The sequence below is a fragment of the Pinus tabuliformis genome, chromosome J (assembly GCF_031772625.1).
Source record: "Pinus tabuliformis cultivar Carrire ecotype Pingquan chromosome J, CPIR1, whole genome shotgun sequence".
In the NCBI taxonomy this organism is placed as follows: domain Eukaryota; kingdom Viridiplantae; phylum Streptophyta; class Pinopsida; order Pinales; family Pinaceae; genus Pinus; species Pinus tabuliformis.
The window spans coordinates 1,439,973,316-1,439,986,057 of record NC_142295.1 but is presented as its reverse complement, the minus strand read 5'-3'; positions in this window follow the sequence as shown (position 1 = coordinate 1,439,986,057).

The following is a 12,742-nucleotide window of genomic DNA, read 5'->3' as shown; positions in this document are numbered from 1 at the left end:
CTTGAGTTGAAAGGAGGACTAATGTAACAACTGGCTAACAAACTTGCTTGCAATAACTAGCAAAAGTAGGTGGAACTGAACTCAATGCAACAGTAGCTTGACTACTTGGGGGCTTATGCTGTGAGAGACCAACTTTGCGGAATTTTGGGTCAAATTCCCTTCTCTTAGTGAATTCTGTGGAGCTAGAGACTGTGAGGAACAATGCAAAGGGGCCGAGGACAATTATGGTTTCAGTGGACTAACTTAAACCGTGGAATAAGGTAAAATAGGGCAATGCTGAGCTACTGCGAGATTTATCCTGGAGGCTGAGCCCTAAACGGAACTCGCCAGTGAAATTGTAAATGGGCACAAGGTTTACGAGGCTTTTTTTGAAGTGAAGGGTTTCCAGTGGTTTTGAATGAAGATTTAAGCGCGACAGAGCTACCAATTGGGGAAATCTGCAGGCTTACAGTATGTGCAGTGGATAAAATGAAAGAACAGGAGCGAAAAGGGGAAGATATGACAAATACCTGGTTCAAACAGCGCCGAGAGTGGACGAGCTGGAGCGAAGGTAGGCTATGAAGCCGAAATTGCAGGCCGTGGCAGCTCAGCTGGACGTTTTTAGCTTTGGGAATGCAGGGAGTAACAAGGGAGAACCAGCACTTAACCAACAGAACAATAGAAATGAAAAAACAATGGTCATTCGTGCACTTTTATGCAAAAAATAGTTATTTGGCGCTTTTTGGCATTTTTCCCGAATGACGTCAGCATGATGGCCTTGGCGGGTCCCGGGTACGGACGGGTGATGTGGCAGCTGACAGGGCGGGGACGTGGAAATGACAGGGTGGCAGGGCGCGGGCAGGTGAGGGATGATGAAACGTGGCACTGATGTCATGCAGGCGAGGGCGGTATCCGGGTTTTGTCGCACCGCTTTAGTGCCTGGGTGGTTTGGGAGGAGGGGGCTCCGCCACAGCCGAGGAGGTGACGCGTGGCGGGAGTACGACGGGAAAACCGCCGATCTCCCGGACGCTAACCTTCGGCATGTGGGCGTGTGAAAACACCCGCCAACCGTAGATCTCGGGCGCGCCAGATCTGACGGCCGACGGGACAAGTAGGGTGATGGAGGGTTAGGGACGGGACCCGCCCGTTTTATGAAATAATAATATGCCACGGGGGGGGTCAAAAACTTTGGAAAATGCGGGTTTATGGGTTAAGCGCACCGGCAGCGTTTAAAATAAACGTTTAAACACCAAACTTTAATAATGAGCGCTTAAAAGGGTTAAGTGTATATAAAAGAGTGGAAGACCATGGTTATTGTTTTAACCAGAGGTTAAAACAACCCCGGGTTTAGAACACGGAAGGGTTAATAGTGGCCCCAGATAGACTACTATTTCCCGGACTAAAAACATCTTGCTATAATGCCAAAAAAGGGGGGGGTTATTTAATATTTTTGGGGATTTCATATAGTTTTAGTAGTAAATGGGGATGGGGAAATAATTAGGGAGCTATATAGTAGAATTAGGAGTTAATGTGAGTTTTTGAGGTTAAAGTAGAACAGAAGGCTAAGTTTCAAAAGTAAAACTTAGACATAGGGGTACATGAGAGTGAGAAGTGATTTTACATAAGAAATGTGGCTTCTTTTCATTTAAAAAAGCCAAGATTTACCTTAATGTTTCACAGTAATGAAGTAAGACGAGGACTTGTTGGGCAGATCCCAAGGTCCTTTAGGGGAATGTTAGTAAGATACTTTTTAGGGGGAGTGAAGGGAAATTAGACATGATACCAGAATTCTGCCATTAAAAACACTGTTTTGGTACCTCTGCCATTGATGGGATGAGTCTTCTTTGTCAAGGCCAAAACTGAAGATAATCTTGCTTCTGCGACCCTAGGCTACCTGCCCAGCCTAATACACCTAGCATTTTTCGTTACTTTAGGAAGGGTGCACTTAGACTTGCAAACCCTGATTGCTTTTTTTTTCTTTTTAACTGCCCTCCTATCTAAAAACTACCCTTGTTGCTTCCAAGGGCCCAGATTAGACAGTTGGGATCCTTTATTATCTACCTAGCTATTAATTTGTCAAGCTCAAACTGTTTGGACAAATTTTCTTTCTCTATTCCTAAACAAGCAATTTAAACCTAAGGAAGCCAAGATTAAGCTGTTTGGCATTCCCTTAATTGAGAAATCTTTCAAAAATGGAACTTTTGCAGTATGGAAAAGATGAACATTTTTGGCACTTCCACTGTCAATCATGAAATATGAAACCTGTTGCAACAGGAGGCTAACAGTGGCTCCACTTGGGGATGACTTTTCCTTATGAAAAGTCAAGAACAACAGGTCAGATTGCCTTGATCTTCAATTGTTGCTGCACTCTGAAAACTTCCCTTTGTTGGCTGCTTTATTTATGTATATGACAGCAGACTTGAAGAGCTTAGGGCCTTCACTTCGGGCTTCAACTGCAGCAAGCTTTCCATCCAAACAAAAAAAAAAATCCTACCTATTTACACTAATCAGCCTTCCACTTGCTGGTTAGGTAAAATGAAACAACCAGTGCAACCACTTAAGCACTTGTAGAAAGAAACAAACTGTTTGACTGACAGTTGGTGAAATCAGAAACATTGTTTGGTCATGTGCCCCCATAATCAAAATTGTGACATATAAAGGCCACTGCTGAACTACTTGGTCCTCATAGAGAAGATATGTTAGAGATTTTGAGTTGAGAAGTTCATCCATGTAATCTGCTACAGGATCAACAAAAGCATCATGTGGGATAGTTTCTTCTGGACCTTCTTGGTCTAATGCAATAGCTGCATCCTCGGTGACAAACTCTGCAGCCAATACATCAGTTTTTCTCTTGAAAGCTCGTTTATCCTCAATCTGTAAGTCAGAAGGTAGTACAATTTCCTCATGACTCGAAGAAGGAAGATTTTGGAAAAATTCTTTAGGATCTCTAAAGTCATATGACTGAATTTGAGAATTCACAAGTTCAATTTCATTTTCATGTTCTTCCACAATTAAATCAAGAAGACACATTTTGATTTGAGGCTGTTGTATTGATTTGACCTTTAACAACACCGATTTGAGAAAATTTTCATCAAGCTCGTATTCTGATAACAACTTCCTGAATTCATCTAAGGCTAGATCTATTGCAAGATCTTCCACACACCTGGTCATCCTGTCTTGACTATTAATTCTTTGGCATATGAACTGTTTAGTTGCAGGCTTGATTAAAGAACTTGAAACTCTGGATCATATCTCTCTTTCAGGTTTGATCCTCCAGTGGAGTCCTGATTGAAATGAAGTGGAGTCGCCAGGTGGATGATCAACTTTGGAGTGCCTGATCTCTGTCCACCATCACAGATCAGAACTGAACTTGTAAATATGGTTCTGAAGGAAAAAGATGACCTTCTCCAAAAAACGAGAAAGAAACTTTTGAAGGTCTAGTTCTTTCCCAGCGGAGCTTTCCAACTTCATTCGTGAAATCATCTGAGGATGGTCCCCAATGGAGTCGCATTATGTTATCACTCAGGTTGTCCTTAAGCTCCTAAAAGGATACGGCCGAGGTAACCACAAACCAATCTTTGGACTGCAGGTTCTAGCCCACCTGCAATCAGAGAGGGCTCTCTCTTTCTGATTTAGCTTTGTTGATAAGGTTTTTAGGCTAGTTATTAAGTTCAAGGGGTTTTGTTTGTGTTTTGGTGGGAAGGATGATGCTTTCAAGTAAAGAGGCAAAACATAGTGTGATAAGTTTCAAACCATTGGGCATGGAGTCATGGAGTAAGACTGCTGGTGAGTTTCCTTGGTCACAAGGGAGGAAAATGGAGCAAGACAGGTGCATATGAAACAATTATTCAAGGTAAAGAGACAGACTGAAAGGCTAAGGAATGAGAGGCAATTAAGAATCTCTCATTCAGGTTAGCAGGGGAAAGATAAATGAGCTCTATCTAGGAGCAGCTAAGAATTCCTAGATAACATTCATTCATATGTGAAATAGATCAAACATGAACCATAAAGGAATTCATATTTATGCCTAAATCAAGAGGAAAACATTAAGAAGCCACAGAAACTGAGCATAGAGTGCAGCTAAGCAAATTCTAAACCAATCCTTCGTTCTGCAACTTGAGCATATATGAAATTGAAATAACAGAGGTGAGGAAAACTTATTGACTCATATTGCAGCACAAGAATTCCAAATTCATCCTTTTGAACCCATTAACAACACATCAAACATTCCATTCTCCAAGATTTCAGCAATCTGTGATTATAGAAAATATCAAATATACAGTGCGAGTCTCTCTTGGAGTAAATTAGCCGACCAACCCTTTTTACAATGCAGAGGGTGGTATATATACAAAAACTAGATACAAAAATATCTAGATGATGAGTTAATAGCTCATAACTTCTTTACCAACTCTTAGGAGCGGTTGATGAGAAAGTAAATGCTGAAATAAAGACAAATGTAACAGTTGTTCTTTTCTGTCAGCGAATGTTGACCTTTGAGTTCATTCGAGTTGGCTGGATTGCGCTTTCAAAAATCCGCGCTCTTAGGCTTGTCGTCCCAGCTCTTTGCTTCATGACTGCTCGAACCTGCTCTGCATGTTCCTTAATCGCTCTGTCTGGTGCTTTCGTGCCTCCATTCGCTGACTCACAGTTTGACCGAGACTTGAAATAAACAAAAATGGGCAGCAACTGAAATTACCTGGGCAAAATGGCCAGCATTGTCTGCCACCAATCATCAAGAGGTAACTGATGCTGTTATATCTTGACAAGTGTCTCATCAGCTTCTGTGTACTTGTAATAGTTAGGTGGCATCTCAAACAGATGGCTGACTTCATGCTCTATGTAAAATAAGTGTTCCAGCTTGTCATAGAGAGTCTGTCCTGAAGGAGGTCCTGCTTGTGTTGTAGAACTTGATGAAGCAGTAAGTTGATTTGTGACATAATTATTAATCCTGGTTGCATATTGGTCACGTGTCAATAACCTTACAACGCTGGTCAGTAGGCTGGGCAATCCTTTAGTCTGTAGTGCTGCAAGCTTTACTTCAAAATTGTCTACATCCCTTTGTATTTCCCGACATCTCGCTTCGAAAGTTTGCACAAAGCTTCTTAATGTGAGCACCCTCTTTGCTGTCAATATGGCATCTATTATGTTCATGATGTGCAGTGCTGCCAACTCTTCCTTATTCTGATGATTTAAAAAGTTGATCATTTTGTTGGCCTGCTCAGGCATGTTTCCCAATGCTGCTTTGGCTCTCTGAGTTTCAGACCGAGCAAGGCCAATTAGTTCTACCTGTTCATACATTGCCTGAACTGACCTCCATTGACTCGTGATTGACTGACTAATCTTGGCCCACAAAATTTTCTTTATTTCAGCCAGGGCTTTGTCCAAAGACAGCTCCTTCTCCAAGGCCTTTATTTTGTCCTTCAGGGCCTTAATTTCCCTTGTCTACTCAGCCACTGTCATTTTGGACTTATCATATTTTCCTTCTAGATTGGCCAACTTTTCTTTGGCCTCTTTTATTTCTGTTGCTTGAAGTTCAAGCTTATTGACAGCTTTTGTCAAATCATCCATGCTCATGCTTGATTCAGGCGCTGTTGTTTTTGCTGCTGTAGTTGCTGAAATAACCGGAGGGGTTGCTGTTGCTTGCATAGGAGGAATAGTAACCACAGTTGGAACTGTTTGAGGTGGCTGGGAGGCCGACTCTCCCTAATTTCCTTGTAGTGCCCTCTCCAACTCTCCTTCCATCTCAATTACTCTCTGGTTCAATTGCATCAGCAAATCCAATGTATCCTCAGATTCTTTCTCTTTGACCAGTTCTCCCGTTTGAGGGTGCTCAGTAGGAAGCAACCTTAATCTCTTCTTCAATGCAGCAATATCATCATCTTTCTTTTTTATAAGTGCTTTCACACCTTTAGGATCCTTAGGATCATGCCCTAAGTCCACAATAATGTCTTCCAACGTTTTGATTCTGTTGTCTTTAGCTGTAGAGGACATTCTTTCCAAATCAAGCTGAGTATTGGTATTCTTTAAAGATTCTTTCAATTCATGAGCCAGCATGGCCTTCTCTACCAAGGTGGCATAAACCATCTCCCCTGTTTACTTATGTAACTCTATTTGATCCATGGGGTGAATGTCCTTGGTTAGAACCTCTAATCTTGTCTTGACATAGTCTGCCACTGACTGTGGCTGCTGAACCTTGGGCTTGAAGTGGGTGAGAATCATCCTCTCTTCTTTAATGTCATACGCAACCATTAATCTTTCCTGTTTGGCAGGTGTTGCCTTAAGAAATTGGTCATACAATTGCCTTCTTAACTGCTCATTTTGAGCCTTAATTTCTTTAGAGGTGGCCTTAATGCCAACTGACTTCTTTCTTTGCTGTGTAGAGGAAGATACCTCCATGCCATGTTGTCTGTCTTGCTCTTGTTGGAAAGAGCTTGTAGCTGTATGTTGACTTCGTTCTCTGCCTCTCCCTGGACTTCCAAGGATTTCCTCACTGACTTCTTCTTCAATTGGGCACTCAACCCTTTTCCTCTTGGCCTCGAGCTGCTGTGTAGACTCGCTAGCAGGTGTGGAGTCTTCTCGGTCTCGTTTTCTGCCTCTTTCCTCATGGGCAGGAGTCTATACAATTGGCATTTGGGGTGCCTCTGTTTGCTGTGGAGGAGTTTGTTCTTGGGAGTGTTCCATTAAAATAGCAGGCTGCTCTATGACCACTCCTTGTTCTGTCTCCATTGGCTCTTTTCCTTTCACTACACCTGTTGCTGATGTGGATGCCCCTTGGGCAGCTTGTGAAGATGCAGCTGTAGATGTGCCTTCTTCAATTTGATATGGCAGCTTGAAAGTTACCTGGTCAGCAGAATCCAAGTTAAGATTTTTTTCAAGATCTTTAGCAGTTTGCTCCAAAATTTCCTCCTGAGTGAATTCTTCAACTAAAGTGCCTTGTGCCCACGCATCTTGATTAGCATATATTTCAATGTGTGGGATTTTGCAGATTTCATAGGGTGTCAATCTATATTTGACTCTTCTGGCATTAATAAAGCCAAGCGGGTCATAAGGGACCCACCAGAATCTTCTTTTCAACTTAAGTTGATCCTTGAGTATCAGGTTGGCATCTTGCCAACCTTCCTTCTTGTTCATGACGAAGGGGCTTAGGTGGTCTTTAAATTTCAGTTGAGCCTTCTTCTTGGTGCAGTGAAAATGGGTCAAATATGAATTAATAAGCTGCCTATAGTATTCCAAGGCAAACAACCTCATTGGTACATATCTTGGGAGCCTGTAAGGACAAAGCTCGCAGCCATAGATTCTGATGACAGTGTGATCCTGGTATAGGTACCAATCACCTAATTTGTAGTTCTTAGATAGTTGCAATGTCTTCTGCATCTCATAAGTTATTCTGGGAGGGGGAGCTTTCATTAAGAGGCAGGAGACTGGATAAACAAACTGGTCAATGAACTCACAGTATGAGTAAGGAGAATGTTGGACTTGATGGAATATTGATGACCAGAAGACAACAGATCTTCTTTCTCCCTTTGAATCCAATTTCTTGATGGGACACTGGAAGCTTTCAGACTGATAATACATGAACAAATGATAGATGTATGAGGAATATTTGAAAACTCCCTGCCTATCTAGTTTAATGAGCTGGTCATGGATTTTATTTGCTATGAACTTGGCATAATTATACTTGACAGCAGGAGGCTGTCCTTGGCTGAATGAAGACAACAGAACCAACACTGTCTCATCTACATGTTCACTTGTTGTGAAGCCTAACACATAGGATATCATGTCAACAAGTAGCTTGCCCACCTCATTGAAATGGTCATAAAGGAATGGGGGTGGTTCCTTAGGTTGGCAATCTGCCCTCATAAATGTCTTAGCAATTTTTTCAATCTTGGGGCCAGGGAGCCAGGAGGCTTCTTCTAGCAAGTTATTCATGGAGAAGGGCAATAGTATCTGAGTCTGCTTGAAGTTCAACATCTGGTTGATGGAGTCCAGAGTGATGTAAAAAAGTATGCTCCCAGATGGAGACTTAACAGCCCTCTGACTTGGCTCATAGCTTGCAGCACATAGGTGAATAATCTCAGGAAAAATATTGACAGAGGGGAGGAAATAATGTGGCAAGTTGGACTCCCATATGCCATACATGTCAGAGTTGTTTAAAAAACTGTTTCTCAACTGGCAGTAGGTATGCAGATGATTCCTGTTCCCAACTAGGTCTTGAATGAGATAATCTGTGTCAGCCAAGGCCATTGACTCGAGCTCTTTGCTTGGTGGATTCACGGGAGTGATGTTCAGAGCAGATGGAGTGGCCATTACGCAACTTTTGAATCCTTGAGCTGAAAGGAGGACTAATGTAACAACTGGCTAACAAACTTGCTTGCAATAACTAGCAGAAGTAGGTGGAACTGAACTCAATGCAACAGTAGCTTGACTGCTTGGGGGCTTATGCTGTGAGAGACCAACTTTGCGGAATTTTGGGTCAACTTCCCTTCTCTTAGTGAATTCTCTGGAGCTAGAGACTGTGAGGAACAATGCAAAGGGGCCGAGGACAATTATGGTTTCAGTGGACTGACTTAAACCATGGAATAAGGTAAAATAGGGCAATGCTGAGCTGCTGCGAGATTTTTCCTGGAGGTCGAGCTCTAAATGGAACTCGCCAGTGAAATTGTAAATGGGCACAAGGTTTACGAGGCTTTTTCTGAAGTGAAGGGTTTCCAGTGGTTTTGAATGAAGATTTAAGCACGGTAGAGCTGCCAATTGGGGAAATCTGCAGGCTTACAGTATGTGCAGTGGATAAAATGAAAGAACAGGAGCGAAAAGGGGAAGATATGACAAATACCTGGTTCAAACAGCGCCGAGAGTGGACGAGCTGGAGCGAAGGTAGGCTATGAAGCTGAAATTGCAGGTCGCGGCAGCTCAACTGGACGTTTTTAGCTTTGGGAATGCAGGGAGTAACAAGGGAGAACCAACACTTAACCAACGGAACAATAGAAATGAAAAAACAACCGTCATTCCCATGCTTTTATGAAAAAAATAGTTATTTGGCGCTTTTTGGTGTTTTTCCCGAATGACGTCAGCATGATGGCCTTTTCGGGTCCCGGCTACGAATGGGTGATGTGGCAGCTGACAAGGCAGGGATGTGGAAATGACAAGGTGGCAGGGCGCGGGCAGGTGAGGGATGATGAAACATGGCGCTGATGTCATGCAAGCGAGGGCGGTATCCGGGTTTTGTCGCATCGCTTTAGTGCCTGGGTGGGTTGGGAGGAGGGGGCTCTGCCACAGCCAAGGAGGTGACGCATGGCGGGAGTACGACGGGATAACCGCCGATCTCCTGGACGCTAACCTTCGGCATGTGGGCGTGTGAAAACACCCGCCAACCGTAGATCTCGGGCGTGCCAGATCTGACGGCCGACGGGACAAGTAGGGTGATGGAGGGTTAGGGACGGGACCCGCCCGTTTTATGAAATAATAATATGCCGCGGGGGGGGATCAAAAACTTTGGAAAATGCGGGTTTATGGGTTAAGCGCGCCGGCAGCGTTTAAAATAAACGTTTAAACGCCAAACTTTAATAATGAGCGCTTACAAGGGTTAGGTGTATATAAAAGAGGGGAAGACCATGGTTATTGTTTTAACCAGAGGTTAAAACAACCCCGGGTTTAGAACGCGGAAGGGTTAATAGTGGCCCCAGATAGACTACTATTTCCCGGACTAAAAACATATGGCTATAATGCCAAAAAAGGGGGGGTTTATTTAATATTTTTGGGGATTTCATATAATTTTAGTAGTAAATGGGGATGGGGAAATAATTAGGGAGCTATATAGTAGAATTAGGAGTTAATGTGAGTTTGTGAGGTGAAAGTAGAACAGAAGGCTAAGTTTCAAAAGTAAAACTTAGACATAGGGGTACATGAGAGTGAGAAGTGATTTTACACAAGAAATGTGGCTTCTTTTCATTTAAGAAAGCCAAGATTTACCTTAATGTTTCACAGAAATGAAGTAAGACTAGGACTTGTTGGGTAGATCCCAAGGTCCTTTAGGGGGATGTTAGTAAGAGACTTTTTAGGGGGAGTGAAGGGAAATTAGACATGATACCAGAATTCTGCCATTAAAAACATTGCTTTGGTACCTCTGCCACTGATGGGATGAGTCTTCTTTGTCAAGGCCAAAACTGAAGATAATCTTGCTTCTGCAACCCCAGGCTACCTACCCAGCCTAATACACCTAGCATTTTTTGTTACTTCAGGAAGGGTGCACTTAGACTTGCAAACCCTGATTGTTTTTTTTTTCTTTTTAACTGCCCTCCTATCTAAAAACTACCCTTATTGCTTCCAAGGGCCCAGATTAGACAGTTGGGCTCCTTTATTCTCTACCTAGCTATTAATCTGCCAAGCTTAAACTGTTTGGACAAATTTTCTTTCTCTATTCCTAAACAAGCAATTTAAACCTAAGGAAGCCAAGATTAAGCTGTTTGGCATTCCCTTAATTGAGAAATCTTTCAAAAATGGAACTTTTGCAGTATGGAAAAGATGAACATTTTTGGCACTTCCACTGTCAATCATGAAATATGAAACCTGTTGCAACAGGAGGCTAACAACCGGTCCGACCACATTGAGGACAATGTTTGCACATTCTTTCAGATGAGTTGGACACAGGATCCCAAGTAGTGTACCTGGATGCCATAGAGGCAAGGTTCAGGTTCCAGACAAATGTCACAACGGAATACATAGACACTATTGGAGACTACCAATCTTGGCACCAATATGTTACTGTTCATTAGCATGAGGATGTGGAGCAGTTGGACCTCTATAGTTGTCTAAGTCAGAGTGGTGTCTAGTTTGGCTTGTTCAAGTCATTGTTGACATGGGTACATGTGCATTGTAATGTTGAGTCATGTCAAGTGTAAGTCAAGTGTCAAGAGTGAATGTAACAGTCATAGAGTAGGTGAAGAGTCATGAGGGTAATTTAATGGTCACAAAGGGGAATATCAAGGGTCACCCAACCCTTTGCTATAAATAGTCCCTCATAACTCATTGTATAGGCTTTTGGTTGGCCAAGCTTCTACTAAGACTATCTTGAAGAAGGCTTGGACGGTATTGTATTGCACCTTGGCTTCTCCACTACACGGAGCTAGTACATCTCTTTGGAGGAGTAGGCAGATGTGGTTGTAACATTCCATTGTTGGGGCTTGCAGGTTTACATGGTGTATTGTATGATTGTGACTTACACTTCTTTAATAATAAGAGTCATCATAGTTTCATGCATATGTTGTTATTGTAGTTGGATTGTTCCAGTTGCCTTAATGATATATGTTGCTTAACTTACTTACTTGTATATGAATTGATTTGTATGCAATTATATGAATCTTGTTGTTAATTTGTTTCATATGTTGTTAATGTTGTCATTGTCTGTGTCAAATGCTCTGCCGGACATCAGATAGACCTTTCTAAACAGTCACACTTGTCTCAGACTGATCCATGAGTGTTGTTCATGTTATCTTACCTTGTTGTTGTGACTACCGCATCCGAGTGGATTGCTTCGCTGGAAGCTGTGCATGTCCTTGTGTGGTGTGTTCCTAGCCGAGTTGGGACTGATCCCTTTCAACCTAGAACTCACCTTCACCTTCCTCTCCGTTCAAAGTGTTGCAGTGATGTTGAGGATCATGTTCACACATCTATTCACTCTTCACACCCTCCCAACATAACTTCACTCAATTTTCACATAGAGTTGGTTGTGAGCCCTTCAAGTTCCCATTAGCATTCTTTTCTTCGACCTCCATCTTCGCACTCAGGTGTTCCTCCGGATGATGCTGTCTTGTGTTCATCCATTCCAAACTCTTCACTTGTTCTGAATGAGGAACCATCCACTGACGGAGTTGGTGTTGCACAACCAACATGCGCTGTCATTCATGAAGAGCATGAGTGGGAGCTTGAACATCAACACTTAGTGAAGGATGAATCCCTTTCGTCCGAGCCCCCTCTGTTCTTTCATAGCTTATTTGATGAACTGCCATCCATGATTTTTCATGCGTGTCTTCATCCATGGATGCACCCATTGTTGATCACTTGCAGGACTCACCAGATGTTAGTCCATCATTCAAAAATGGAGAGGATAAGTTATTCATTGAAGATCCACTTGATCCTTCATCCATCTTTTCTAGAAATACAGAGGACGAGTTCGTTCACTTTTCATCTACCCTTCTGTTTGATTCATATGATCATGAGGATGCCGAAGAATCCATTGATTTTTCTGATCATGGTGGTTGTGATTCATTTGCTTCCATTTTTTATCACAATCATAAATCTATCACAATTGATATTTCGAAGCCACCAATTTATGATGATCTACCTAATGATGAAGTTGAGACACCAAAGATTGTCAAGGCACTTTAGCCTGAGTTGATGGTTATGTCAGGCCCTCGCTCTATTGGGGTTAGTCTCACTTCTGATCATGAAATTGTTCAATCACCCAAGGCTCCTCATCACTCGTCTGTATGCATTGAAGATCCATCTCACACATAGATCACACTTCCTCCACTCAAACTGCACGATCCCATTTCTCATGCATTGGAGGAGTCTTACATTGCAAGCACTTGTTTGCGACACAAGTTATATTTGTTTCTTTCGTTTTCTTACATGTCTTAGTCAAGAGTGTCATTTTGCTTCAAAGTTGCACGTAGTGTCACACAACACCATTATAAGTCCACAGATTGTCCGTCATGCACATGCACTCAGTTATGTCCTGTCGGCACTTTGAAACACGAAGTGTGGC